The sequence below is a fragment of the Hyperolius riggenbachi genome, chromosome 10 (genome assembly GCF_040937935.1).
Source record: "Hyperolius riggenbachi isolate aHypRig1 chromosome 10, aHypRig1.pri, whole genome shotgun sequence".
In the NCBI taxonomy this organism is placed as follows: Eukaryota; Metazoa; Chordata; class Amphibia; order Anura; family Hyperoliidae; genus Hyperolius; species Hyperolius riggenbachi.
Window position 1 is genome coordinate 195,857,724 of NC_090655.1, and position 26,029 is coordinate 195,883,752.

At 43.6% G+C, this 26,029-nt stretch overlaps 1 protein-coding gene across 2 annotated transcripts in view; it reads left to right on the forward strand.

Moving 5' to 3' along the window:
• The first annotated feature begins 673 nt into the window (after positions 1-673).
• Positions 674-26,029, forward strand: part of KDM2A (lysine demethylase 2A) — a 142,151-nt gene continuing 116,795 nt past the window's right edge. The window contains exon 1 of one of the 2 annotated variants that reach the window (XM_068255551.1): positions 674-949. The gene's annotated coding sequence lies outside the window, so the exon portion shown is untranslated. The remainder of the gene's footprint in view (positions 950-26,029) is intronic. The other variant, XM_068255552.1, reaches the window with a different exon arrangement.

A 26,029-nucleotide genomic window follows, 5' to 3' on the forward strand; every position in this document is an offset into this window, starting at 1 on the left:
ATCTCTTCAAGGTAAGGCTGTAAAACCTGAATTAAATATTAGTACAAACGCCATTATAGCAATTGTTAATGAGATAATACAGTCCACAAGCGCCAGCCTTCCCACTTCAAACGCTCCCACATGCAGCAGTCGCATTTATTCAACGCATACAGCAGCCTCGCATAACCCTCAATTATCAACTCCCACCACTATACTGGGCGGTCCCTAACACAATAGAAAGCACTCAGCCAATGGCAGCAGACGCACCTGCCCTGCTGCACGTGAGGCTGCGAGTGTGCGCCTGAGTGTATAGTCGGGCAGCTGACGCTGTTACCGCCATGTTGAAGTTGGGCGTTGTGGGAGTTTGTTAAATAAAGTATGAAGTACGTTCGTACAAATAAATCTAATGCATTATCCACGTGGGCTATTTGCCTCTCTCTGTTGTCACTATGCAAGTTGAAAACTCTTCTAAGCAATAGGAATTCTTATGAGGTCTTAGCTTCCCCGCCTCCAATGGGACGTGCACACACTAGTTAGCCAATAGCTGTGCAGCTGGACGTAATTGACTGGTTCTTACGCCCGACCTCCCTCTTTTGCATCCGGATCCCCATTGGTCGATCTCCCCAATCATTTGGGTGTGGCTTTCTCTCGCTTATCCAATCGCAATAGGTTGTACGTTAGCCGTAGCCAATCTGCAGGCGCTCTCCGCTCCCAGCGCTCTTCAGTCAGGTAGTTCGGAATCCGCCCAGCTGGTGGCGTCACTTCTGGTTCGGTCCAAAATGGCGACCACGACATCTGTGGAGCGCAGCTAAGGGGCTCAGAAGAGCTTATTCGGAGCGGCGAGTGACGTCACCCCAGCGACTCAGTGACGACATTAGGAGGCGGGTGTGAGCATTGAGACGGTGTTATCATCTCTGCTGTTCTCTGCACTGACAAAGCCCCGGGGGAGTGATGGGGCGCCCTGGCTGAGGTGAGGAGACGCTGGTGCTGTGGACTGTAGATTGCTGGTGGCTGGGCACTGAGGGGGGCTGCTGGCACAGAGATGGGGGTCCCTTCCACAGGGCATGGGGACAATGGGGTTGGGGACTGGAGTTGCCTAAAGTTTCATCTTCCTGCTGAAAGCACCATTCTTGCCTCACACTGAATAGTTTCCCACAGCCAGTCAGTGTAGTGTCAGTGATTTGCTGCTGTGGGAGATTGGAGTAACTCAGGCACACCTCCTGTGTGACCCGGGCTTCACTCCCCCAGCTGATCATTTGTTTACACAAGTGTTAGCTGGCTGCTTCAACATGTATGATTAGTTATGTAGTTACATTATTTCAAAAGTTGCTACATATTGCTAAACCGTGGCTGGCAGCTTGTGAGCACTGTCTTGTGGTAATTTTAAAGTGGAATGACAGTTCATACTAACTGAGAAAAATGAAATAACTCATCCAATACGAAATTATGTACTCGGCTTACTTCTACTGTTTTAATGTTCACTGTCAGATTTTATAGAAATGTGATGTGGAAAATATATATATATATATATATATATATATATATATATATATTAGGGTCACTATTTTTGTGCAATGTTTTATTTTTGGTTATTACAAGTTCCTTTAAAGGAAACCTAAAGCAAAATGCAATAGTCAGCTTAACTTACCTGGGGCTTCTACCGGCCGCCTGCAGTCGTCCTGTTCCCGCCCTGGGACAAACCGATGCTCTGGACCACGAAGTGAGCCAGTTTTCTTTCTGGTGACTGAGCCATTCGATCGCCAGTGCGCCTGCAAAGCCCTGGCCACGGGCATCCTCGGGCATGCGTAGTATGAGATTATACAAGCATGATTGAGACGTGAGTGTCAAGGACCGCACAGGCGCCATGGCTTTTTATTTTATTTATTTATTTTTGCTTTAGATTTCCTTTAAATACTAACTGAGATGCCCCTTTCCTATGTGCAAGGCCATCTCTGATTTTGGAAGCTGTTAAGGTGCCCATACACTCGTCAGATTGGCAGCAGATAGATAAGAAATGCATCTGATGATCTATCTGATGCGTTTTTAGAACATTTTTTTTACCAGGATAGAATTCCAATAGATTTCAGTTTGAAATCTATTGAAATTCGATCTGATGTCATTTTTTTTGCCATCAGATTTCCATTAAGGCCAATGCAAACTGATAAGCAATCTCATCAGATCGACCTAAATTTTCCACCCTGCAAGTTCGATAGAAATCGATCTAAATCGGCCATCGATCGGTCGATTGGCCAACCGATTTGCAAACGATCAATCGATCGGCCAGAAAATCGGCTGAGTGTATGGGCCCCATTAGTGTTTAAAATAGATTTACAAATGGCTTGCTTCAAGATCCTGCATTACATTGTTTGCCAGGCCAATGTTAGGTCAGCTGTGTAGTGTAGTTTAGTAAGAAAAACAGTAAAGTACTTTTGTAAATGAAAACAAGTCGTGTAGGTTTTAGTATTGTCAGCAGCTAGAAGCCCTTGAGTTTTTTTTTTTTTTTTTTAATTTTTTATTAAAATCCTGTTACACTTTTCCCCTGTTGTAAACATCAGCACTGCTTTTATCTACTGATTCTATAGGTGCCCATACACTCGTCAGATTAGCAGCAGATAGATAAGAAATGCATCTGATGATCTATCTGATCTGTTTTTAGAACATTTTTTACCAGGATAGAATTCCAATAGATTTCAGTTTGAAATCTATTGAAATTCGATCTGATGGTATTTTTTTGCCATCAGATTTCCATTAGGGCCAATGGAAAATGATAAGCAATCTCATCAGATCGACCTAGATTTTCCACCCTGCCAGTTCGATGGAAATCCGTCGATCGGTCGATTGGCCAACCGATTTGCAATCGATCGATTTTGATCGCTCGGTCGGCCAGAAAACCGGCTGAGTGTATGGGCCCCTTATCACTAATGGAAAATAGTTGTCTTGCCTGTTTTTTTTTTTTTTTTTTTTTTTTTTTTACCTAGGGGTTGTCTTTAGTTAAAACCTGTAATTCCATTTGAGTAATATTACGAAGTAGTAGAAAATGACAGTGAGTTATTGTAGTGTGCAGTGATGGAAATTATGATGGTGATCATCATGTTATTACTGTATTATTCATTTTTTTATTTTTTTCTTGTGGAGTTGTATTTGATTTTCTGCTTCTGCTAAGAACAGTGTCTTAACAATATTTGCAAATTGTGAGTATGCTAGATAGATGTATATTTTTTGGTACTAGTCTACTTTAGGGGACCCTGTAGGAAACCTTATAGGGATATTCTTCCTGTGTGTTTAGGTGGACAGCACCTTCTCGAACTGCTAGGTTTCAGATAGTTTGTAGTAAACTACACCCACACTATTTGGCCATTCACAATGCTTTGAGCTGTGCAGGGTGCTGTGATTGGAGAACTGTTCCCTATGAGGTTTCCTGCTGGGACCCCTAAACAAGACATGTATTTCCCCCCCCCCCCCCCCCCCAATTCTGGTTACACATCACCTGCAAACAGAAACTTTAACGACTGGGGCCCATATGCAATTAACTTTTTCTCCTATGTGATATTTACAAAATTGTCAATAACATGCTTTTTAACCACTTAAGGACCAGCGGTCTCTGGGCACTTAAAGACCAGAGACCGCTGGTCCAATCCCGACGAAATCCTGACGAATCGCCGCACATACCCGCCGCAACCGCCGTCATCGCCGCTCGCCGAGACCCTCAGGACATAGACTCTACCGTCTCTATGACGGCAGAGTCATGTGAGCCGGTCAGGAGCCGCTTTCATTGGCTCCTGACCCTGTTTTTTAATGCAAGCCAATGGGAACAGCTTACATTGAAAGACAGGGCCAGGAGCCAATGAAAGCGGCTCCTGACCGGCTCACATGACTGCCGTCAGAGACAGGCAGAGCCTGTGAGATGCGTCGAGAATTGTCGGGTTTGAGCGGCGCGATCGGCGGGTAGCGGCGGATGCGCGCTGCGGCCAGTGATTGAGATCTACGCCCTGCCAGCCAGGAGCCCACCAAAACAGGGCGTAGATCTCAATCACTGCGGTCCGAAAATGGTTAAAACACCTGCAAGCAAGAAAATGCTAAAAATAATTTTGATAGTACTTTTTCATCTACTTTTTGGCACGTGCTGAAAAGTTACTTTAAATAGAAAATGAAAAATTATCTCCTAGGAGAAAACTCAGGAGGAAAAGATAATTGCATATGGCCCAGGGTGTGAAAATTTTGGTACTTATCCGTTAGCCGGGCGCATCCTCTAGGTGGCGACAAAACTCCACCAGAGTTACATCTTTCCCTACTATCCATGTCGGCCTGGAGGTGGAATAGTAATTAGCGCCACCTGCTGGATGCGCCCGGCTAACGGATAAGTACCGAAAATTTTTGACATTTTGCTTTCTACCTAAGGAGTTTAATGACTACTGATGAATTGCTCCTGACTTTTCATGGTTGGTTTTTCTTTTATTGTTCTGAAAATGGAGTTGTTCTGAATTTGTTGATACACTTCCAATACACTATGCTGGTTTAGCAACAAATATGCTGGATATCACTTGTTGCAGCAAATATCTTTGGATGCAGGTCTTCATATGTGTGGTGAATATATTATTGAAAACAATCTTAAAGTGGGAACTCAATTTTAACTAAAACTAAAAATGAACTGATATGAAATTATTTATTTAGTTTACCTACACCTTTTTGTTTTTAATGTTCATTGGAAAATTTAGGAGAAATGTGGTACGGGGAAAAAAATCTATATATTTCTGCTGGTTTCCATCTTTACTGTTTCTCTGTGATGCCAAAAGTGACGTGTGTGTGTGTGTGTGTGTGTGTGTGTGTGTGTGTGTGTGTGTGTGTGTGTGGTTTTATCAACCCAGCTCACTGTTCATTTTACCTGCATGTTGCTGCAGCTTACTGTCCTTCCCTCAACAAACAAACATCACCTAGGTTAACAGGCTTACATCTCTGTGCAAGCTGTGTAGGAAGAAAAAGGAAACATTTTTCCCCACAATCCTGCTGGCATTGCACAGTTCCTGCAGTTTGTCACAGGCACCCAGACCAGATAAATAGAAAAACAAAATTGGGGGACATATAGGGACCTATTTTAGAAAAATAAAATGGATTCCATATGTTTTTGGGGCGCTAACTATATTTTGGCAATTTTTGGATGTTATAACCCTGTTTAATGCCTATGTTCAGGCCTTGTGTGTTCATGTAACAGACTAATATATTTTAAGTTCATTTTACACAAAAAATGACTTGCCTAAAAAGAGGGAAAACTCTGGATCCTCTACAGGCTTCCCTCATCCTCCTTAAGACCACTGTCACTGCCCTCTGACCGGCCACAGCCATGTTCCTCTTTGTGCACGAGTGTGGCCGCACTGTGTCTGTGCGAGTATGACTGCACCTGTGCAGTAGTACAGACCAACGTAAGGAGAGCTGCATTATAGCCATGCTCGTACACAGCTTGATATCTATTAGAAATTGTCCTGCTGCCACCTCTTAGGGCTTGTTTCCATGTAACACAGAGCCACGCGGCTCTGCGTTGCACGTCACTACCAGGAGGCGGAGCTTGTGAAATGCAGGCAACTGTGTGCTGCGCTTCAGCTGTGATTCAAAAGTGAATCACAGGAATGGAAACAGCACACATTGCAGTCTATGCACTGTCTGCTGTCCCTGCGATTACGTTTCCATAAGCACGGCTGAAAGCGCAGTATATGGAAACGGGCCCTTAAGTGTATATATGCCGGTGTGCAATGTTGAAGGCTCACCTGGATCCTGGCCTTCTATGGTGTTCCGGCATCACAGCAAGCGGCTGTACCACGTAACACCAGCACATGTAGCAACGTCACCACACTCGTGTACACTTGTGGGTGGCAGCAGGGCGAGTTCAAGTATATTTCATGTTGAAATTGATTGGAAATCAGTATGCAGTGTGTGGGCAGGCAATAGATCCCTCAGCTGCAAGATGGAGATGGGGGGGGAGGGGGGCTGCTAAGGAGCATCCCCCTTAGGCAAGTTAATTTACAGCAGCCCTCACAAAGCCACAATCCATTACAAACCTTCCTAAAGGGGACCGTACACTTATAGATGGCAACCAGATTGACCATCAGATAGATCCCTTCCTGATTGAATCTGATCAGAGAGGAACCTATTGGCTGCCCACACACTGCACACAGATTTAAAATCTATTTCAGCATAAAATTAATCCCCAAATCTGTGGAACCGCCACCTGCCTCACCTCACCAGCAGCAGTAATTTCACCTTTGAACTGACACATATCTTTCTGTGCCCAGTGCTTTAACCAGCTTGTTCAGCATGAAAGCTCCCGGGAATCTGTTTCTTCATGCCACATCCACTGCTACTCCCCACAAATGTTAATGTGCCGCCCCATTCTTGTATACTTGATTATAAAAAAGGTTGGTGCCTGTCTGCCTCACATATGGGATGAAAGAGGAGTTTGGATGAAATACAGACTATTGTTTAGGTATGGTCAGTGAGTTGCAAATCCGATTTGACGCAGAACCAAGCAAATTTTATTTGCAAATGTATGAAAATGGGCCAGTCAAATTCCACCCTGGAAGGTTTCAGTTGGTCCAATTTCAAGCTGTATAAACTTGCATACAAAATTTGCATAATTCTGCGGCCACTTTGCTTAAAAAAAAAAAATTTAAATTAAAATTTAAGGTAAAGCATTCCTTAACCACTTAAGGACTGCAGTCATAAAACCCCTTAAGGACCAGAGCCTTTTTTTCCATTCGGACCACTGCAGCTTTCACGGTTTATTGCTCAGTCATACAACCTACCACCTAAATGAATTCTACCTCCTTTTCTTGTCACTAATACAGCTTTCTTTCGGTGCTATTTGATTGCTGCTGCGAGTTTTAGTTTTTATTATATTCATCAAAAAAGACATGAATTTTGTCAAAAAAATGACTTTTTTAACTTTCTGTGCTGACATTTTTCAAATAAAGTAAAATTTCCTATACATTTGAGCGCGAAAGTTATTCTGCTACATGTCTTTGATAAAAAAAAACCCATTCAGTGTATATTTATTGGATTGGGTAAAAGTTATAGCGTTTACAAACTATGGTGCCAAAAGTGAATTTTCCCATTTTCAAGCATCTCTGACTTTTCTGCGCACCTGTCAGGTTTCATGAGGGGCTAAAATTCCAGGATAGTACAAATCCCCCCCCAAATGACCCCATTTTGGAAAGAAGACATCCCAAAGTATTCAGTGAGAGGCATGGTGAGTTCATAGAAGATTTTATTTTTTGTCACAAGTTAGCGGAAAATGACACTTTATAACAAAAAAAAAAAAAAAAAAAAAAAGTTTCCATTTCTTCTAACTTGCGACAAAAAAAAATGAAATCTGCCACGGACTCACTATGCTACTCTCTGAATACCTTGAAGTGTCTACTTTCCAAAATGGGGTCATTTGTGGGGTGTGTTCACTGTCCTGGCATTTTGGGGGGTGCCTAATTGTAAGCACCCCTGTAAAGCCTAAAGATGCTCATTGGACTTTGGGCCCCTTAGCGCAGTTAGGCTGCAAAAAAGTGCCACACATGTGGTATTGCCGTACTCAGGAGAAGTAGTATAATGTGTTTTGGGGTGTATTTTTACACATACCCATGCTGGGTGGGAGAAATATCTCCGTAAATGACAATTGTTTTCTTTTTTTAACACACAATTGTCAATTTATAGAGATATTTCTCCCACTCAGCATGGGTATGTGGAAAAATACACCCCAAAACACATTATACTACTTCTCCTGAGTACGGCGATACCACATGTGTGGCACTTTTTTGCACCCTAACTGCGCTAAGGGGCCCAAAGTCCAATGAGTACCTTTAGGATTTCACAGGTCATTTTGAGAAATTTCGTTTCAAGACTGCTCCTCACGGTTTAGGGCCCCTAAAATGCCAGGACAGTATAGGAATCCCACAAATTACCCCATTTTAGAAAGAAGACACCCCAAGGTATTCCATTAGGAGGATGGTGAGTTCATAGAAGATTTTTTTTTTTTGTCACAAGTTAGCGGAAATTGATTTTAATTGTTTTTTTTCACAAATTTTGTGGAAACGGTCATAAGCAGGGTGGCCTCTTAGATGACAGGATGTATTGGGCCTGATCTGATGGATAGGAGTGCTAGGGGGGTGACAGGAGGTGATTGATGGGTGTCTCAGGGGGCGGTTAGAGGGGAAAATAGATGCAATCAATGCACTGGGGAGGTGATCGGAAGGGGGTCTGAGGGGGATCTGAGGGTTTGGCCGAGTGATCAGGAGCCCACACGGGGCAAATTAGGGCCTGATCTGATGGGTAGGTGTGCTAGGGGGTGACAGGAGGTGATTTATGGGTGTCTCAAGGTGTGATTAGAGGGGGGAAATAGATGCAAGCAATGCACTAGCGAGGTGATCAGGGCTGGGGTCTGAGGGCGTTCTGAGGTGTGGGCGGGTGATTGGGTGCCCGCAAGGGGCAGATTAGGGTCTAATCTGATGGGTAACAGTGACAGGTGGTGATAGGGGGTGATTGATGGGTAATTAGTGGGTGTTTAGAGGAGAGAATCGATGTAAACACTGAGCTTGGGAGGTGATCTGATGTCGGATCTGCGGGCGATCTATTGGTGTGGGTGGGTGATCAGATTGCCCGCAAGGGGCAGGTTAGGGGCTGATTGATGGGTGGCAGTGACAGGGGGTGATTGACAGGTGATCAGTGGGTTATTACAGGGAAGAACGGATGTAAATAATGCACTGGCGAATCGATAAGGGGGGGTTTGAGGGCAATCTGAGCGTGTGGGCGGGCGATTGGGTGCCCGCAAGGGTCTAATCTGATGGGTAACAGTGACAGGTGGTGATAGGGGGTGATTGATGGGTAATTAGTGGGTGTTTAGAGGAGAGAATAGATGTAAACGATGGATTTGGGAGGTGATCTGATGTCGGATCTGCGGGCGATCTATTGGTGTGGGTGGGTGATCAGATTGCCCGCAAGGGGCAGGTTAGGGGCTGATTGATGGGTGGCAGTGACAGGGTGATTGACGGGTGATTGACAGGTGATTGACAGGTAATTGACAGGTGATTGACAGTTGATCAGGGGGGATAGATGCATACAGTACACAGGGGGGGGGAGGGTCTGGGGGGGTCTGGGGAGAATCTGAGGGGTGGGGGGGTGATCAGGAGGGAGCAGGGGGCAGTTTAGGGACTAAAAAAAAAAATAGCGTTGACAGATAGTGACAGGGAGTGATTGATTGGTGATTAGGGGGGTGATTGTGTGCAAATGGTGGTCTGGGGGGTGGGCAGGGGGGGGTCTGAGGGGTACTGTAGGCGATCAGGGGGCAGGGGGGGGCAGATCAGTGTGTTTGGGTGCAGACTAGGGTGGCTGCAGCCTGCCCTGGTGGTCCCTCGGACACTGGGACCACCAGGGCAGGAGGCAGCCTGTATAATACACTTTGTATACATTACAAAGTGTATTATACACTTTGTAGCGGCGATCGCGGGGTTAACAACCCGCCGGCGCTTCCGATTGGCCGGCGGGTTGACGTCGCGGGTGGGCGGAGCCTATTGCCGGTGGATGCGCGTGCATCCCAGCGCGCGATCCCCGGCCAGAGAGTGCCCCAGGACCTGACGCCAATCTGCGTTACGTGGTCCTGGGGCTGCCACTTTGCCGCCGCCAATATGAAGTAGGCGGTCGGCAAGTGGTTAAAGAGGAGCTGTCAGCCATACTATTTCAAAATCTCAAAAAAAAACCAAAACACACATAATACAGTGGGATGCGAAAGTTTGGGCAACCTTGTTAATTGTCATGATTTTCCTGTATAAATCGTTGGTTGTTGCGGTAAAAAATGTCAGTTAAATATATCATATAGGAAAGACACACACGGTGATATTTGAGAAGTGAAATTAAGTTTATTGGATTTACAGAAAGTGCTCAATAAACGCTGCTTAGCCCAGTATAACGTACAGCATGCAGCACTTTGTTTTAATGTGCTGCGTTACTATGTAACGCAATGTAGGCACTGTGAACAGCACAATTGATTTTACAGTGCTGTGAGTTAGGCTGTGTTACTGGCTGCTGTAACGTGGGACTTTAACGTCCCACTGTGAAACCAGCCTTAGAGGAAGGATGCAGAAAGCTGTCTCAGAGATTTCAGCTGTCTGTTTCCACAGTTAGGAACATATTGAGGAAATGGAAGACTACAGGCTCAGTTCATGGTTAAGGCTCGAAGTGGCAAACCAAGAAAAATCTCGGATAAATAGAAGTGACGAATGGTGAGAACAGTCAGTCAACCCACAGACCAGCACCAAAGACCTACAACATCATCTTGCTGCAGATGGAGTCACTGTGCATCGTTCAACCATTCGGCGCACTTTACACAAGGAGATGCTGTATGCGAGAGTGATGCAGAGGAAGCCTTTTCTCCGCCCACAGCACAAACAGAGCTGCTTGAAGTATGCTAAAGCACATTTGGACAAGCCAGCTTCATTTTGGAATAAGGTGCTGTGGACTGATGTAACTAAAATTCAGTTATTTGGGCATAACAAGGGGAATTATGCATGGAAGAAAAACACAGCATTCCAAGAAAAACATCTGCTCCTACAGTAAAATATGTTTGTGATTCCATCATGCTGTGTGGCCAGTGCAGGGACTGGGAATCTTGTCAAAGTTGAGGGATGCATGGATTCCACATAGTATCAGCAGATTCCAGAGACCAATGTCCAAGAATCAGTGACAAAACTGAAGCTGTGCCGGGACTGTATCTTTCAACAAGACAATGACCCTAAACACTGCTCAAAATCCACTAAGCATTCATGCAGAGGCACAAGTACAACATTCTGGAATGATTATCTCAGTCCCCAGACCTGAATATAATTGAAAATGTGTGGTGTGAGTTAGAGAGCTGTCCATGCTCGGAAGCCATCAAACCTGAATGGACTAGAGATGGTTTGTAAAGAGGAATGGTCCAAAATACCTTCAACCAGAATCCAGACTCTCATTGGAACCCACAGCAAGCATTTAGAGGCTGTAATTTCTGCAAAAGGATCTACTAACTATTGATTTCATTTCTTTTGTGTGGTGCCCAAATTTATGCACCTGCTTAATGTTTAAACAATTATTGCACACTTTTTGTAAATCCAATAAACGTAATTTTACTTCACAAATATCACTGTGTGTCTCCTATATTATATATTTAACTGTCATTTTTTTATTGTAACAACCAACGATTTATACAAGCAAATCCTGACGATCAACAAGGTTGCCCAAACTTTCACATCCCACTGTATAAGTAGATAAATGCTTGCTTTATTTACTGTCCACATTTTGATTTTAGGGATTTTTCTAAAGTAAAAAGAGAAAATCCTTTTTAGCATTTCCCATTTTAACTGTGGCTATTTTGAAGCCAATCTTGATGTCATTTACTCACTTTCTCTCCTCTGCCTGATTGTGTATGCATTGCTCGCCCCCAAAAATTGAAAGTGCATGGTCTCAGCATGAGACATATTGGCCAATCTAAAAGGAACATAGGTGTAGGAGGGAAAATCTGGAGGGAAAGAGGCTTCAGCCAATCAGGCTGCATTCATTAAATCTTAAGGGAAAGTAAAGAAGCATGCCCTGCAACTTCCTTTGTGCGGCAATATACAAAATAAGTTAGGCAAACTGGGGAATGATCAATTATCTACAAGAAAAGTAATAGTAATTTTTAACTTTTGGATTGCCTGGTTAGCATCTTTATTACTTGTTTACCAGATACAAATAAAGAATAGATTTTTTTTTTTTTTAATTTTATACTCGACTGTTACACTTTAAGTGTTAAAATAAATGAACTATTGACTATTTCTATCTCTCCCCAAGTTGTATTATGCCAGGAAAACTTGTATGGCTGTTATTTGCTTATCAGTGAGGTATACTATATTCCTGACAAGGTACTGGTTACTGCACTAACGAAGAAAAGACCACCAATAAACTGCACCAAACTGATAAAGGCCTAAGTATATCCCATCTTTATATGAAAAGTTACATAAAAACACTGAAAATCAATTGTATATGGAGGCAGGGCACATATAACAATACAATATTAATAAGCAATAATCCAATACACAGTCCCAAAGGAGGGAATAAAGTGTCATAGTGCTAATAGCATAGTGTAAACCAAGTACGGTAGGCAATCACATTCATATGCTACACTGTTCGACCATACTTTGCACATGGTGTCTTTTTGTGACACTGCACTCTATCTTTTTTTCGCTCTTCTATTCATTGTGGTGATATTGCCTGAAGAAGTGGGAATATACCAGTGAAACGTGTTGCACTGTTTTGGAGTATATAAATAAACCTGTTGTCATAAAAACTGACGGTATCCTGTCTACTTCAGGGAGGCGAGTCCACCACCACCTCCTGAGGAATTTTAAGCTTTTTAGTATCTTTTATCCTGCTGGCGCCTCTGTTCACTTTTACATTATCAATATCCACCCCTGGTGGAGGGGTCGATCCCCACTTTTTTTCCTTATCTACAGAGAGCGACTTTTAATCCTGAGTGAGGACAGGTCTAATCTCTAAAGAACTGCAGGCCTCACTTGCCTCAATTAAGGTCAGTGTTCACGACTCCACCATAAGAAAGAGACTGGGCAAAAACGGCCTGCATGGCAGACATCCAAGGCGCAAACCACTTTTAAGCAAAAAGAACATTAAGGCTTGTCTCAATTTTGCTAAAAAAAATCTCAATGATTGCCAAGACTTTTGGGAAAATACCTTGTGGACCGACGAGACAAAAGTTGAACTTTTTGGAAGGTGCGTGTCCCGTTACATCTGGCGTAGAAGTAACACAGTATTTTAGCAAAAGAACATCATACCAACAGTAAAATATGGTGGTGGTGTGATGGTCTGGGGTTGTTTTGCTGCTTCAGGACCTGGAAGGCTTGCTGTGATAGATGGAACCTTTAATTCTACTGTCTACCAAAAAATCCTGAAGGAGAATGTCCGGCCATCTGTTCGTCAACTCAAGCTGAAGCGATCTTGGGTGCTGCAGCAGGACAATGACCCAAAAAACACACCAGCAAATCCACCTCTGAATGGCTGAAGAAAAACAAAACGAAGACTTTGGAGTGGCCTAGTCAAAGTCCTGACCTGAATCCTATTGAGATGTTGTGGCATGACCTTAAAAAGGCGGTTCATGCTAGAAAACTTTCAAATAAAGCTGAATTACAACAATTCTGCAAAGATGAGTGGGCCAAAATTCCTCCAGAGCGCTGTAAAAGACTCAGTTTGTTATCGCAAACACTTGATTGCAGTTAATTTTTCTCTTGTACATACGCTGACAGCAGGGGTTAGAAGGGGAGAGGAGCAGAATCCTGCCTTCTATCGCTGGGCTATGGGTCGTAGTTTTTGCAGCCCTGGACAAGACAGAAGCTGCCACTTACATGCCTGAGGCCTGTTTCACATCTAACAACGCGTGCAGGAGCCTTTCTCCTGCATGTGTTGACTAGCCTGCGGCTGTCGTTGGGAATCTGCAGTGCGACGCTGAGTACGGGTGGTAGTATCGATTAACCCGACGATAAAATGCGCCGGGATGCGATTATCACTACTTATTACAATTAACTGATCTATATCTTGTTTTTCCCGCCACCAATTAGGCTTTCTTTGGCGGGTACATTTTGCTAAGAGCCACTTTACTGTAAATGCATTTTAACAGGAAGAATAAGAAAAAACGGAAAAAAATCATTATTTCTCAGTTTTCAGCCATTATAGTTTTAAAATAATACATGCCTCCATAATTAAAACTCACGTATTGTATTTGCCCATATGTCCCGGTTATTACACTGTTAAAATTATGTCCCTATCACAATGTATGGCGACAATATTTTATTTGGAAATAAAGGTGCATTTTTTCCGTTTTCCATCTATCACTATTTACAAGTTTAAAATAAAAAAATATAGAAAAATTTCATCTTTACATTGATATTTAAAAAGTTTAGACCCGTAGGTAAATATTTACATTTTTTTTTTCTATTGTAATGTATTTTTTTTTTATTTTTTTATATTAACCAGTTCACCCCCAAGGGTTTTTATCCTAACGGACCAGAGCAATTTTCAGTTGTCAGCGCTCCTCCCTTTTATTCCCTAATAACTTTATTACTACTTATCACAAGAAAATGATCTATACCTCGTTTTTTTCGCCACCAATTAGGCTTTCTGTGGATAGTACATTTTGCTAAGAATTTTTTTATTCTAAATGCATTTTAATGAGAAAAACAGAAAAAAAAAGAAAAAAAATCATTATTTCTCAGTGTTCAGCCTTTATAGTTTTAAAATTAAACATTCTCCTGTGGATAAAACAAACACGTTTTATTTGCCCAGTGGTCCCGATAATTAAACCGTTTAGATTATGTCCCTACCACAATGTATGGCGACAGTATATTATTTTGAAATATAAGTGGTTATTTTTCTGTTTGTTCTGGCCATAATTACAAGCCCCTATGTAATAAATTAAAATTAATTTTCCCCCATAAAATATAGAATAAAAAAAGCTGAGTCCCTAAGGTAACTATTTATTTATTTTTTTTAAGCTGATTTTTTTTTTTACAAGTGTTTTTTTTGGGGGGGAGGGTTGGAAGTGTAATTTTATTAATGATGTGTATATACTTGAAAATGTATGTATTTTGTAAGTGTAATATACTTTTTGGCCACAAGATGGCGCTGGTGAACACTCATAGGACGTGTTCACTTTTTTTTTTTTTTTTTTTTTACACACTTTATTAACCCCCTTGGCGGTATGAAAAATACCGCCAGGGGGAAGCGCAACAGTTTTTTTTAATTTTTTTTTTTTTTTTATCATGTAGCGAGCCGAGGGCTCGCTACATGATAGCCGCTGCTCAGCGGCATCCCCCCAGCCCCGCCGATCGCCTCCGGCGATAGGCGATCAGGAAATCCCGTTCAAAGAACGGGATTTCCTGGAGGGCTTCCCCCGTCGCCATGGCGACGGGGCGGGATGACGTCACCGACGTCAGCGACGTCGGGACGTCATTGGGAGACCCGATCCACCCCTCGGCGCTGCCTGGCACTGATTGGCCAGGCAGCGCTCGGGGTCTGGGGGGGGGGGGGGCCGCGCGCCGCACCGGATAGCGGCGATCGGGCGCGCGGCGGCGGCGATCGGGGTGCTGGCGCAGCTAGCAAAGTGCTAGCTGCGTCCAGCAAAAAAAAAATTAAGCAAATCGGCCCAGCAGGGCCTGAGCGGCACCCTCCGGCGGCTTACCCCGTGTCACACACGGGGTTACCGCTAAGGAGGTTAAACTGTTACATTTCCTGTTTATGTGAATGGACGTAGCCGCTGTTCGCGGTCACGTCCATTCACTCCAGGCACTGCGATTGGGTAGAGGACTGTTCAGTCCTCTTCCCCAATCGCCCAGCACGGGATCCCGACGGTAATGGCGGCGGTAGCGGCGGACACACGGCGGTAGCAGCGGCGGGAATGCGCGACGTATTAAAACGTCATGTTGCTGTTAATAGCGGTAAGCATGACGTTTTAATACGTTAGGATGGCGGTAAATGGTTAAACATTTTATTTGGGTATTTTTGGGAGGGTGGGATGTAAACAATAGTTTTATAATGTAAATGTGTTTAGTTTTTTTTTTTTTTTTTTTTTACTTTTAGTTGTAGTTTTACTTTTTGGCCACAAGATGGCGGCCATGAGTTTGTTTACATGATGTCACTCTAAGCGTAACATACGCTTAGAGAGACGCACGGGGGAGGCAACAGCCAGAAAAAGCGCAGCTTCCGAGAGAAGCTTTTGCTTTTTCAGCGGGGGAGAGGAATCAGTGATCGGGCACCACAGCCCGATTCACTGATTGCCTGGCTAACGAACCGCGGGCTGGGAGCGCGCGTATGGTTCCTGGACGTAGAAACTACGTCCAGGAACTAAAATAGGTTAACCTCCCTGCCGTTCTAAAAATTTGCTGCGTACGGCAGGGAGTTTTTTTTTTTTTTTTAGCATGTAGCTAGCCTAGCGCTAGCTACATGCCCCCCCCCCGTATGCACCGATCGCCGCCGGCGCATACAGTGGAGGAAATAATTATTTGTCCCCTCACTGATTTTGTAAGTTTGTCCAATGACAAAGAAATGAAGTCTCAGAACAGTATCAGTTCAATGGTAGGTTTAATTTAACAGTGGCAGATAGCACATCAAAAGGAAAATCGAAAAAAATAACCTTAAATAAAAGATAGCAACTGATTTGCATTTCATTGAGTGAAATAAGTTTTTGAACCCTCTAACAATAAAAGACTTAATACTTAGTGGAAAAACCCTTGTTTGCAAGCACAGAGGTCAAACGTTTCTTGTAATTGATGACCAAGTTTGCACACATTTTAGGAGGAATGTTGGTCCACTCCTCTTTGCAGATCATCTCTAAATCCCTAAGGTTTCGAGGCTGTCTCTGTGCAACTCTGAGCTTGAGCTCCCTCCATAGGTTTTCTATTGGATTAAGGTCCGGAGACTGACTAGGCCACTCCATGACCTTAATGTGCTTCTTCTTGAGCCACTCCTTTGTTGCCTTTGCTGTATGTTTTGGGTCATTGTCGTGCTGGAACACCCATCCACGACCCATTTTCAGTTTCCTGGCAGAGGGAAGGAGGTTGTCGTTCAGGATTTCACGATACATGGCTCCTTCCATTTTCCCGTTAATGCGATTAAGTTGTCCTGTGCCCTTAGCAGAAAAACACCCCCAAAGCAAAATGTTTCCACCCCCATGCTTGACGGTAGGGACGGTGTTTTGGGGGTCATAGGCAGCATTTTTCTTCCTCCAAACACAGCGAGTTGAGTTAATGCCAAAGATCTCTATTTTGGTCTCATCAGACCACAGCACCTTCTCCCAGTCACTCACAGAATCATTCAGGTGTTCATTGGCAAACTTCAGACGGGCCTGCACATGTGCCTTCTTGAGCAGGGGGACCTTGCGAGCCCTGCAGGATTTTATTCCATTGCGGTGTAATGTGTTTCCAATGGTTTTCTTGGTGACTGTGGTCCCTGCTAATTTGAGGTCATTCACTAACTCCTCTCGTGTAGTTCTAGGATGCTTTTTCACCTTTCTCAGAACCATTGACACCCCACGAGGTGAGATCTTGCGTGGAGCCCCAGAGCGAGGTCGATTGATGGTCATTTTGTGCTCCTTCCATTCTTCCATTTTCGAACAATCGCACCAACAACTGTTGTCACCTTCTCTCCCAGCTTCTTGCTAATGGTTTTGTGGCCCATTCCAGCCTTGTGCAGGTCTACAATTTTGTCTCTGACATCCTTGGACAGCTCTTTGGTCTTTCCCATGTTGGAGAGTTTGGAGCCTGCTTGATTGATTGATTCTGTGGACAGGTGTCTTTTATACAGGTGACTAGTTAAGACAGGTGTCCTTAATGAGGGTGACTAATTGAGTAGAAGTGTCTAACCACTCTGTGGGAGCCAGAACTCTTAATGGTTGGTAGGGGTTCAAAAACTTATTTCACTCAATGAAATGCAAATCAGTTGCTATCTTTTATTTAAGGTTATTTTTTCGATTTTCCTTTTGATGTGCTATCTGCCACTGTTAAAATAAACCTACCATTGAAATGATACTGTTCTGAGACTTTTCATTTCTTTGTCATTGGACAAACTTACAAAATCAGTGAGGGGTCAAATAATTATTTCCTCCACTGTATGCCCATCCGGAAATCCCGTTCTGAACGGTATTTCCATGAGGGCTTCCCCAGTCATCCGGGCCGACGGGCGCGATGACGTCACCGACGTTGTGACGTCAGAGGGAGTCCCGATCCACCCCTCAGCGCTGCCTGGCACTGATTGGCCAGGCAGCGCACGGGTCTCGGGGGGCACCCTCTGATGTGGCGAATCGGAGCGGCGGCGATCGTAAGTGACACGCAGCTAGCAAAGTGCTAGCTGCGTGTATAAAAATAAAATTATGCAAATCGGCCCAGCAGGGCCTAAGGAATCCTCCGCGGCAGGTTACCCCGAGCTCAGCTCGGGATAACCGGCAAGGAGGTTAAAGATAACTCTTTTAGGCGGCAAAATAAAATGCAAAAAACATAGTTACATAGTTTTTTTTGGTTGAAAAAAGACATACGTCCATCGAGTTCAACCAGTACAAAGTACGACTCCAGCCTACTCCCTCACATATCCCTGTTGATTCAGAGGAAGGCGAAAAAACCCTTACAAGGCATGGTCCAATTAGCCCCAAAAGGGAAAAATTCCTTCCCGACTCCAGACGGCAATCAGATAAAGGCCTCTTGCACACTGCAAGCAATTCAGATTCAGATTCCGCTTTTTAATCTGTTTTTACTTCCGATTCAGATTCAGATTTGCAGTTTGCTCCTTGCACACTGCAAATCTGAATCGGAGGTAAAAACTGATTAAAAAGCGGAATCTGAATCTGAATCGCTTGCAGTGTGCAAGAAGCCAAAATCCCTGGATCAACATCATTAGGCATAACCTAGTAATTGTAGCCATGGATGTCTTTCAACGCAAGGAAAGCATCTAAGCCCCCTTTAAATGCAGGTATAGAGTTTGCCATAACGACTTCCTGTGGCAATGCATTCCACATCTTAATCACTCTTACTGTAAAGAACCCTTTCCTAAATAAATGGCTAAAACGTTTTTCCTCCATGCGCAGATCATGTCCTCTAGGCCTTTGAGATGGCCTAGGGACAAAAAGCTCATCCGCCAAGCTATTATATTGCCCTCTGATGTATTTATACATGTTAATTAGATCTCCTCTAAGGCGTCTTTTCTCTAGACTAAATAAACCCAGTTTAACCTTTTTTTGGTAAGCGAGACCTTCCATCCCACATATCCATTTTGTTGCTCGTCTGCACCTGCTCTAAAACTGCAATATCTTTTTTGTAATGTGGTGCCCAGAACTGAATTCCATATTCCAGATGTGGCCTTACTAGAGAGTTAAACAGGGGCAATATTATGCTAGTATCTCGAGTTTTTATTTCCCTTTCATTGCATCCCAAAATTTTGTTAGCTTTAGCTGCAGCGGCTTGGCATTGAGTACGATTATTTAACTTGTTGTCGATGAGTACTCCTAAGTCCTTCTCCTAGTTTGATGTCCCCAACTGTATCCCATTTATTTTGTATGGTGCTAGACCATTGGTACGACCAAAATGCATGACTTTAGATTTGTCAACATTGAATTTCATCTGTAATGTATGTGCCCATATAGCCATCCTATCCAGATCCTGTTGCAGTGCAAAACAGCCTTGTTATTGTGTTTTGCACTGCACATACACGTTTATCTCATGTCACATGTCGCTTCGGGTACACTTTGTGCACCCTGGGCTACACGTACCATGGCTTGAGAACCTAGGTGTTAGGAGACAACTCTATGGGCTTTTGAATTCTGCTGCTCCTGCCCCTTGATCTAGATTTTCTATCTTCTCCAATCAATGATCTTGATCGATTTTGGTCAGTATTGTTTGAAATTTGGAGGAAATTGAATCTACTGTGAATTGAATGGTCACCTTAAAGTGGATCCAAGATAAACTTTTACTCATTGCATAATTGTGTTCCTTTCATATAGTTTATAGGGCATTCCTCAAGCCAAATACTTTTTTGTTTTTTTTTTGTTTTAATACTCTAATTCCGTATAAACTAAACAAGCCGCAGCTCCTTTTATGCCTTGGCACTATAGCAAGGGCTAATGGGAGCTCAGTCTGGGCAGGAGGAGGAGGTTACTAGCCATTGATTTCAGAGGCAGAGGGGACTGAATTTACACACAGGCAAGCTGATAGCATTTCCAGCCCTCAGCCTGTGACAATGTAACAAACAGAACATGGCTGCCCTCATTGTATCACAGGAATAAATAATCATAAACTTTTGAACCTGTTTGCAGGTTACTTGTGGTTATAGTTTTTAATCTCTGATCCGCTTTAATGTCTTAACTAAGATCAAGCAGCCTGTTGGAACTACTTTAATACTACATGGAGTATGTGTTTTAGGAGACTTGCAGGCTTGGTTTTCAGGAATATAGGTGTGTTTCTGTCAATGACCAGAAGAGTGACAAGTTTTAGCATCAGCTGTAGTGTTTTTTTTTTTTTTTTTTTTTTCAAAAGCACTAGTGACTTGGCTCCTGGGATTTTCTGAGCTCCTGTGTAATTTTATACTCAGCGCTGTTACTCCTGAGGATTACATTTGTGTTAGATAACATCTGTTTATCTCCCTTTTTAGATATTAAATGGGATCTATCAAATGTTGTTTTGATTTTCTTTTTTTAAGAACAACATACCATTACTAAGTCTGTTTTTAGGGCCACTTATTGCAGGTAACAGTGAGCTTTAACTTTTTTCTAAATTTGATGAGCAGTTGATCTCAAGAAAAGTGCCGTTATTTCTTCTAAAATACAGTTTTTCTGGCAATCAGTGGATCATCACATTTATAAATAGACTCAAAAGTGTTTGATTTGTCACAGAAAGTCAGAAACGTGAAAATATGCCTACTAGGCCTCTATTAGAACAGGTTTTTTTTTTTTTTTTAGAGGCTATGTATTGAAAGTATAAAGGTTTCCAACTGGTTGGAATTAACATGTAATTATGTCAGAACCACATAGAACCATTACCGGTACTTTTTATTGACAAAGTTATTCAATAGAATATTCAATTCAATAGAGCACACTGTTTATCAATAAGAATAAGTAGTATGCTGTAGAAAGCATGGGACCTAATAAAAATAAATAAATAATAATTTTAATAGAAATCAAGATGGGGTAAGAGGACGATGCACCTTGAAAAGACAACAGGAGCCCAAAATAGTGCAGCAACCAACCGAGAAGGCAGGCGAGATTATCACCCCATCCCATCAGGTGTTTTTTTTGGATGTTTCTAGCCCTGATCGCTCTCTGAGAAATGTAACGTGAGCAAGCTGGGCAGGAGCCCTCAAAAATGGAGGTCAGAAGCACTAGGGGGGGTAAGATGCACCCATTATTAAATTAGTTAAATCACATAAATGAAAAGTGAAGAGGTGGCTTACTTCCAGTGATGACACAGGTATAATGAGGTGGTTTATTTATAAACACTGGCTACGTGTTTCGTGGTTCTGTGCCTACTTCTTCAGGCCAAAAGGGGCCAGACAACCAATAAAGCCAAACCCAGAATGCCTCTAGGTTCAGAAACATGTTAGCTTTTGGAAGTGGCTGCCTTTGCCACATTTTATCTGGATGTCCGGCAATAATACAAGTGCAGCTAAAAAATTTTTTTTTTTTTTTTTGGTGTACATTGATTACAGAGTTGTCCCCTCAGTTCCAGCTCTGTATTTTTTTGCATAGAGAATACCTGCCTTTGGATTAGCTGTGTTTACACACACTTAGTGCTATACATACATCAAAACAACAAACGTTGATTCCGGTAATACCTTTAAAGAGAACCCGAGGTGGGTTTGAAGAATATTATCTGCATACAGAGGCTGGATCTGCCTATACAGCCCAGCCTCTGTTGCTATCCCAAACCCCCCTAAGGTCCCCCTGCACTCTGTCAGCAGCGTGGCTGTGATTTATGAGGGATTGCAAACAGCTTGTCAGAGCTGGCTGTGTTTATCTCTATCTCTATAGTGTCAGTCTGCTGCTCTCCACGCTTCCTGCAGAACTCCAGTCCCCGCCTGCATCCCTTCCCTCCCTGCTGATTGGAGGGAAGGGATGGGGGCAGGGACCGGAGCTATGCAGGAGGCGGGGGAGCAGCCGAGACTGACACTACAGATGTAAACACAGCCTCACAGCACGGCTGTGATTTATGGGGGATTGCAGAGTGCAGGGGGACCTTAGGGGGGTTTGGGATAGCAACAGAGGCTGGGTTGTATAGGCAGATCCAGCCTCTGTATGCAGATAACATTCTTTAAACACACCTCGGGTTCTCTTTAATGACTAACTGTACATTGTTTTTTGCAAGCTTTCCTTTTTCAGGTATTATACAGAACTGTGTCCGAACCGTACAATAAAGGGGCCCATACCTTTAACGATTTTCCTGCCGATATACAGCAGATTTGATCACTGTGATCGAATCTGCTGTGAAATCGTTGCACAAACGTTAACCGAACGATTTCTGACTGAAATCGATAGTTCACGCCGATTTCCGTCCGCACGGAAGATTTCGCTCGATCACTGGCAGGTCGGGAGTGCGTCGAAAGCGCGTTCAAATGACCGATGTAATACATTACATGTTCCGCCGGCGCGTGTCCCCGCTGCTCCTTCTCCGCTGGGCTCCGAGTCCGGCATGCTTCACTTCTTCCTGTCCCGGCAGGAAGTTTAAACAGTAGAGCGCCCTCTACTGTTTAAACTTCCTCGGACAGGAAGTTCAGTGAAGCTGGAGCCGAGCGTGGAGCAGATGACAGCGGAGACCGGGGGACTCGCGCCGGCCAGATCAGGTAGTGTATAGTCGGCGGGGGGCGGCGGCGGCAGCTCCACAGATTGTGATCGCATTCATGCTGAAATCGGTTCACAATCTGTTTGCAGTAAAGGCAGCCATACGATCCCTCTCTGATCAGATTCGATCAGAGAGGGATCTATCTGTTGGCAAATCGACCAGTATATGGCCACCTTAAGAAGTTTTGAATCCCATACAGACTTATATATGATTCTGTAGGCTCAGTCTGACCTGTCGCACAGTTGCACCCCTTTGAAATGTAAAAAGACTTCCTCAGTCCAATGAACTCTGACAGCATTTGTCACTACAGATAAACACACACACAATAATCAACTTCTCTTTCAGCCAGAGAGCAGCAACAGGAAGAAGTGTTAAAAAGTCCACCAGTCTGAAAAGAAGACAAAAAAAAAAAAACTTTGAAAGGACAGAGGCCAAATGGTGTTCATACATACTCGTGAAACCAGGCTTTATGATCAAGCCTTTGCTAATGGTGGGTACACACGGGGCACCGCTGTAGCCTGTCGCTAGCACATCTGGTACGTGTGAGTGACTGCTCGTCGCCAGGTCCCTCTGTGCAGTAGCCGTACACACGGCGCACAGAGGGACAGAGATGCGGTGGAAGCTGTCACCGTTTCCACTCCATGCAAAGTTTCGTTAGCGTTCGTATGCGTGAAAAAATCTGAGGTCCTACATCATACTTTCGGACATCGCGTACGATTCGCGTACAATGCTTTGTATAGGCAATGCGAATTTTTGCATTATTTGCGCAAAAATTCGCATTAGGTCCATGGTTACAACAAATTGTTAGCAGTCATGGCTAGGCAGATTATGTATATTTAACTTCGCATAAAAATTTACAGGCGAATTTTCACCAATCAGAAAAATCTTATACGATTTTTTTTTTTGCAGGCGAAAATGTCACGCTACAGTGGAAACGTAGCCTTAGAGTCTGAAACCTCTTCATGAACTTGTATTCAAATGTCCAACGTTCCTTCCCAGATTTGAAATTTCCCCTAGGATGGTAATTTTCAGGTTCCTTATGCTGTGGGCATGTTTGGTAAAGTGTAGTCCTATTGGAGTATCCCTCCGTTTGTGCTTTACTGTAAAGCGGTGCATATTTAGCCTTTTCCATACTGTTTGACTTGTTTCCTCAATGTATAGAACTCTGCCCGGGCATTTTGTGCACTTGATCGCCTACACCACGTTGGATGATGTATATGTGTATGTTCCCCGGATATGGAAAGCACCTGTAGAATCAGGTATTGGCAAGCTGTGCATTGAATGTGGCTGCAGTTTTTACATCTCTTCTGCGCACAGGGAAATCTGCCATTATTTTCAGGTGGGAGCAGGGAACTCCTGACCAGATGTTTCTCTTAGATTAGATTAGATTTGCTAGCTGTCTGTAGGCCAGGAGTGGTCATTCCGGGAAGATTTCTTTAAGTCTGCTGTCCTTGTGCAGTGAGGTGTTCTATTTGTTTCCTTTTTCTCTTTGTACTGTAGGAGTTGGGCCCTGGGTACTTGTGTGGCCCTCTGAAGTTGGCCCCTTATAGTCAGGTGTCTGTAACCCCTGTTCAAAAAGTCTCTTCTGAGGTTATGGAGTTGAAGGTACCAGTGTCCGAACAAATGCGGTTATAGTGCAGGGCCTGGCTGAAAATTACTGCTTTCTTGGTGGGTGGAAACTGTCACTCCTCAGATAAGACAGTCTCTCCATCGGCATCTGGATGGTGGTGTCCAGAAAATGTATGTGGGAGGTGCACTGATTCATTTTCAGTTTGATGGTGGGATGAAATTCGATAAAATTCCTGTGGAATTGGAGCAGATGTTCCCTTTCCACATGACAAGGATGTCATTGATGAAGCGGTAATAGAGGAGGGGCTTGGGGGTGCAGGTTGATAGAAAATCACTCTCCAACTTCATCATGAGCAGATTAGCATATTGCTGTGCGAAGCGTGTTCCCATGCTGGTCCCCATCCTTTGCGGGTTGACTTATAGACCAAAGGTGAAATACAGTGGGTTGCAAAAGTATTCGGCCCCCTTGAAGTTTTCCACATTTTGTCACATTAATTCAATTTTATTGGAATTCCACGTGAAAGACCAATACAAAGTGGTGTACACGTGAGAAGTGGAACGAAAATCATACATGATTCCAAACATTTTTTACAAATAACTGCAAAGTGGGGTGTGCGTAATTATTTGGCCCCCTGAGTCAATACTTTGTAGAACCACCTTTTGCTGCAATTACAGCTGCCAGTCTTTTAGGATATGTCTCTACCAGCTTTGCACATCTAGAGACTGAAATCCTTGCCCATTCTTCTTTGCAAAAACAGCTCCGGCTCAGTCAGATTAGATGGACAGCGTTTGTGAAGAGCAGTTTTCCGATCTTGCCACAGATTTTTTAATTGGATTTAAATCTGGACTTTGGGCTATTCTAACACATGGATATGTTTTGTTTTAAACCATTCCATTGTTGCCCTGGCTTTATGTTTAGGGTCATTGTCCTGCTGGAAGGTGAATCTCCGCCCCAGTCTAAAGTCTTTTGCAGTCTCCAAGAGGTTTTCTTCCAAGTTTTCCCTGTATTTGGCTCCATCCATCTTCCCATCAACTCTGACCAGCTTCCCTGTCCCTGCTGAAGAGAAGCACCCCCTGAGCATGATGCTGCCACCACCATATTTGACAGTGGGGATGGTGTGTTCAGAGTGATGTGCAGTGTTAGTTTTCCGCCACACATAGCGTAATGCATTTTGGCCAAAAAGTTCCATTTTGGTCTCATCTGACCAGAGCACCTTCTTCCACATGGTTGCTGTGTCCCCCACATGGCTTGTGGCAAACTGCAAACGGGACTTCTTATGCTTTCTGTTAACAATGCCTTTCTTCTTGCCACTCTTCCATAAAGGCCAACTTTGTACAGTGCATGTCTAATAGTTGTCCTAGGGACAGAGTCTCCCACCTGAGCTGTAGATCTCTGCAGCTCGTCCAGAGTCACCATGGGCCTCTTGACTGCATTTCTGATCAGCGCTCTCCTTGTTCGGCCTGTGAGTTTAGGTGGATGGCCTTGTCTTGGTAGGTTTACAGTTGTGCCATACTCCTTCCATTTCTGAATGATCGCTTGAACAGTGCTCCGTGGGATGTTCAAGGCTTTGGAAATCTTTTTGTAGCCTAAGCCTGCTTTAAATTTCTCAATAACTTGATCCCTGACCTGTCTTGTGTGTTCTTTGGACTTCACTGTGTTGTTGCTCCCAATATTCTCTTAGACAACCTCTGAGGCCCTCACAGAGCAGCTGTATTTGTACTGACATTAGATTACACACAGGTGCACTCTATTTAGTCATTAGCACTCATCAGGCAATGTCTATAGGCAACTGACTGCACTCAGATCAAAGGGGGTCGAATAATTATGCACACACCACTTTGCAGTTATTTATTTGTAAAAAAAATGTTTGGAAACATGTATGATTTTAGTTCCACTTCTCACGTGTACACCACTTTGTGTTGGTCTTTGATGTGGAATGCCTATAAAATGGATTCATGTTTGTGGCAGTAATATGACAAAGTGTGTGTGTGTGTGTGTGTGTGTGTGTGTGTGTGTGTGTGTGTGTCTCATGAGAGGTATCGCCGATTCTGTGGGAAAGTGACACTGCATCAGAAAGTGTTCAGAAGCTGCAATGCCATCCTCGTATGGAATA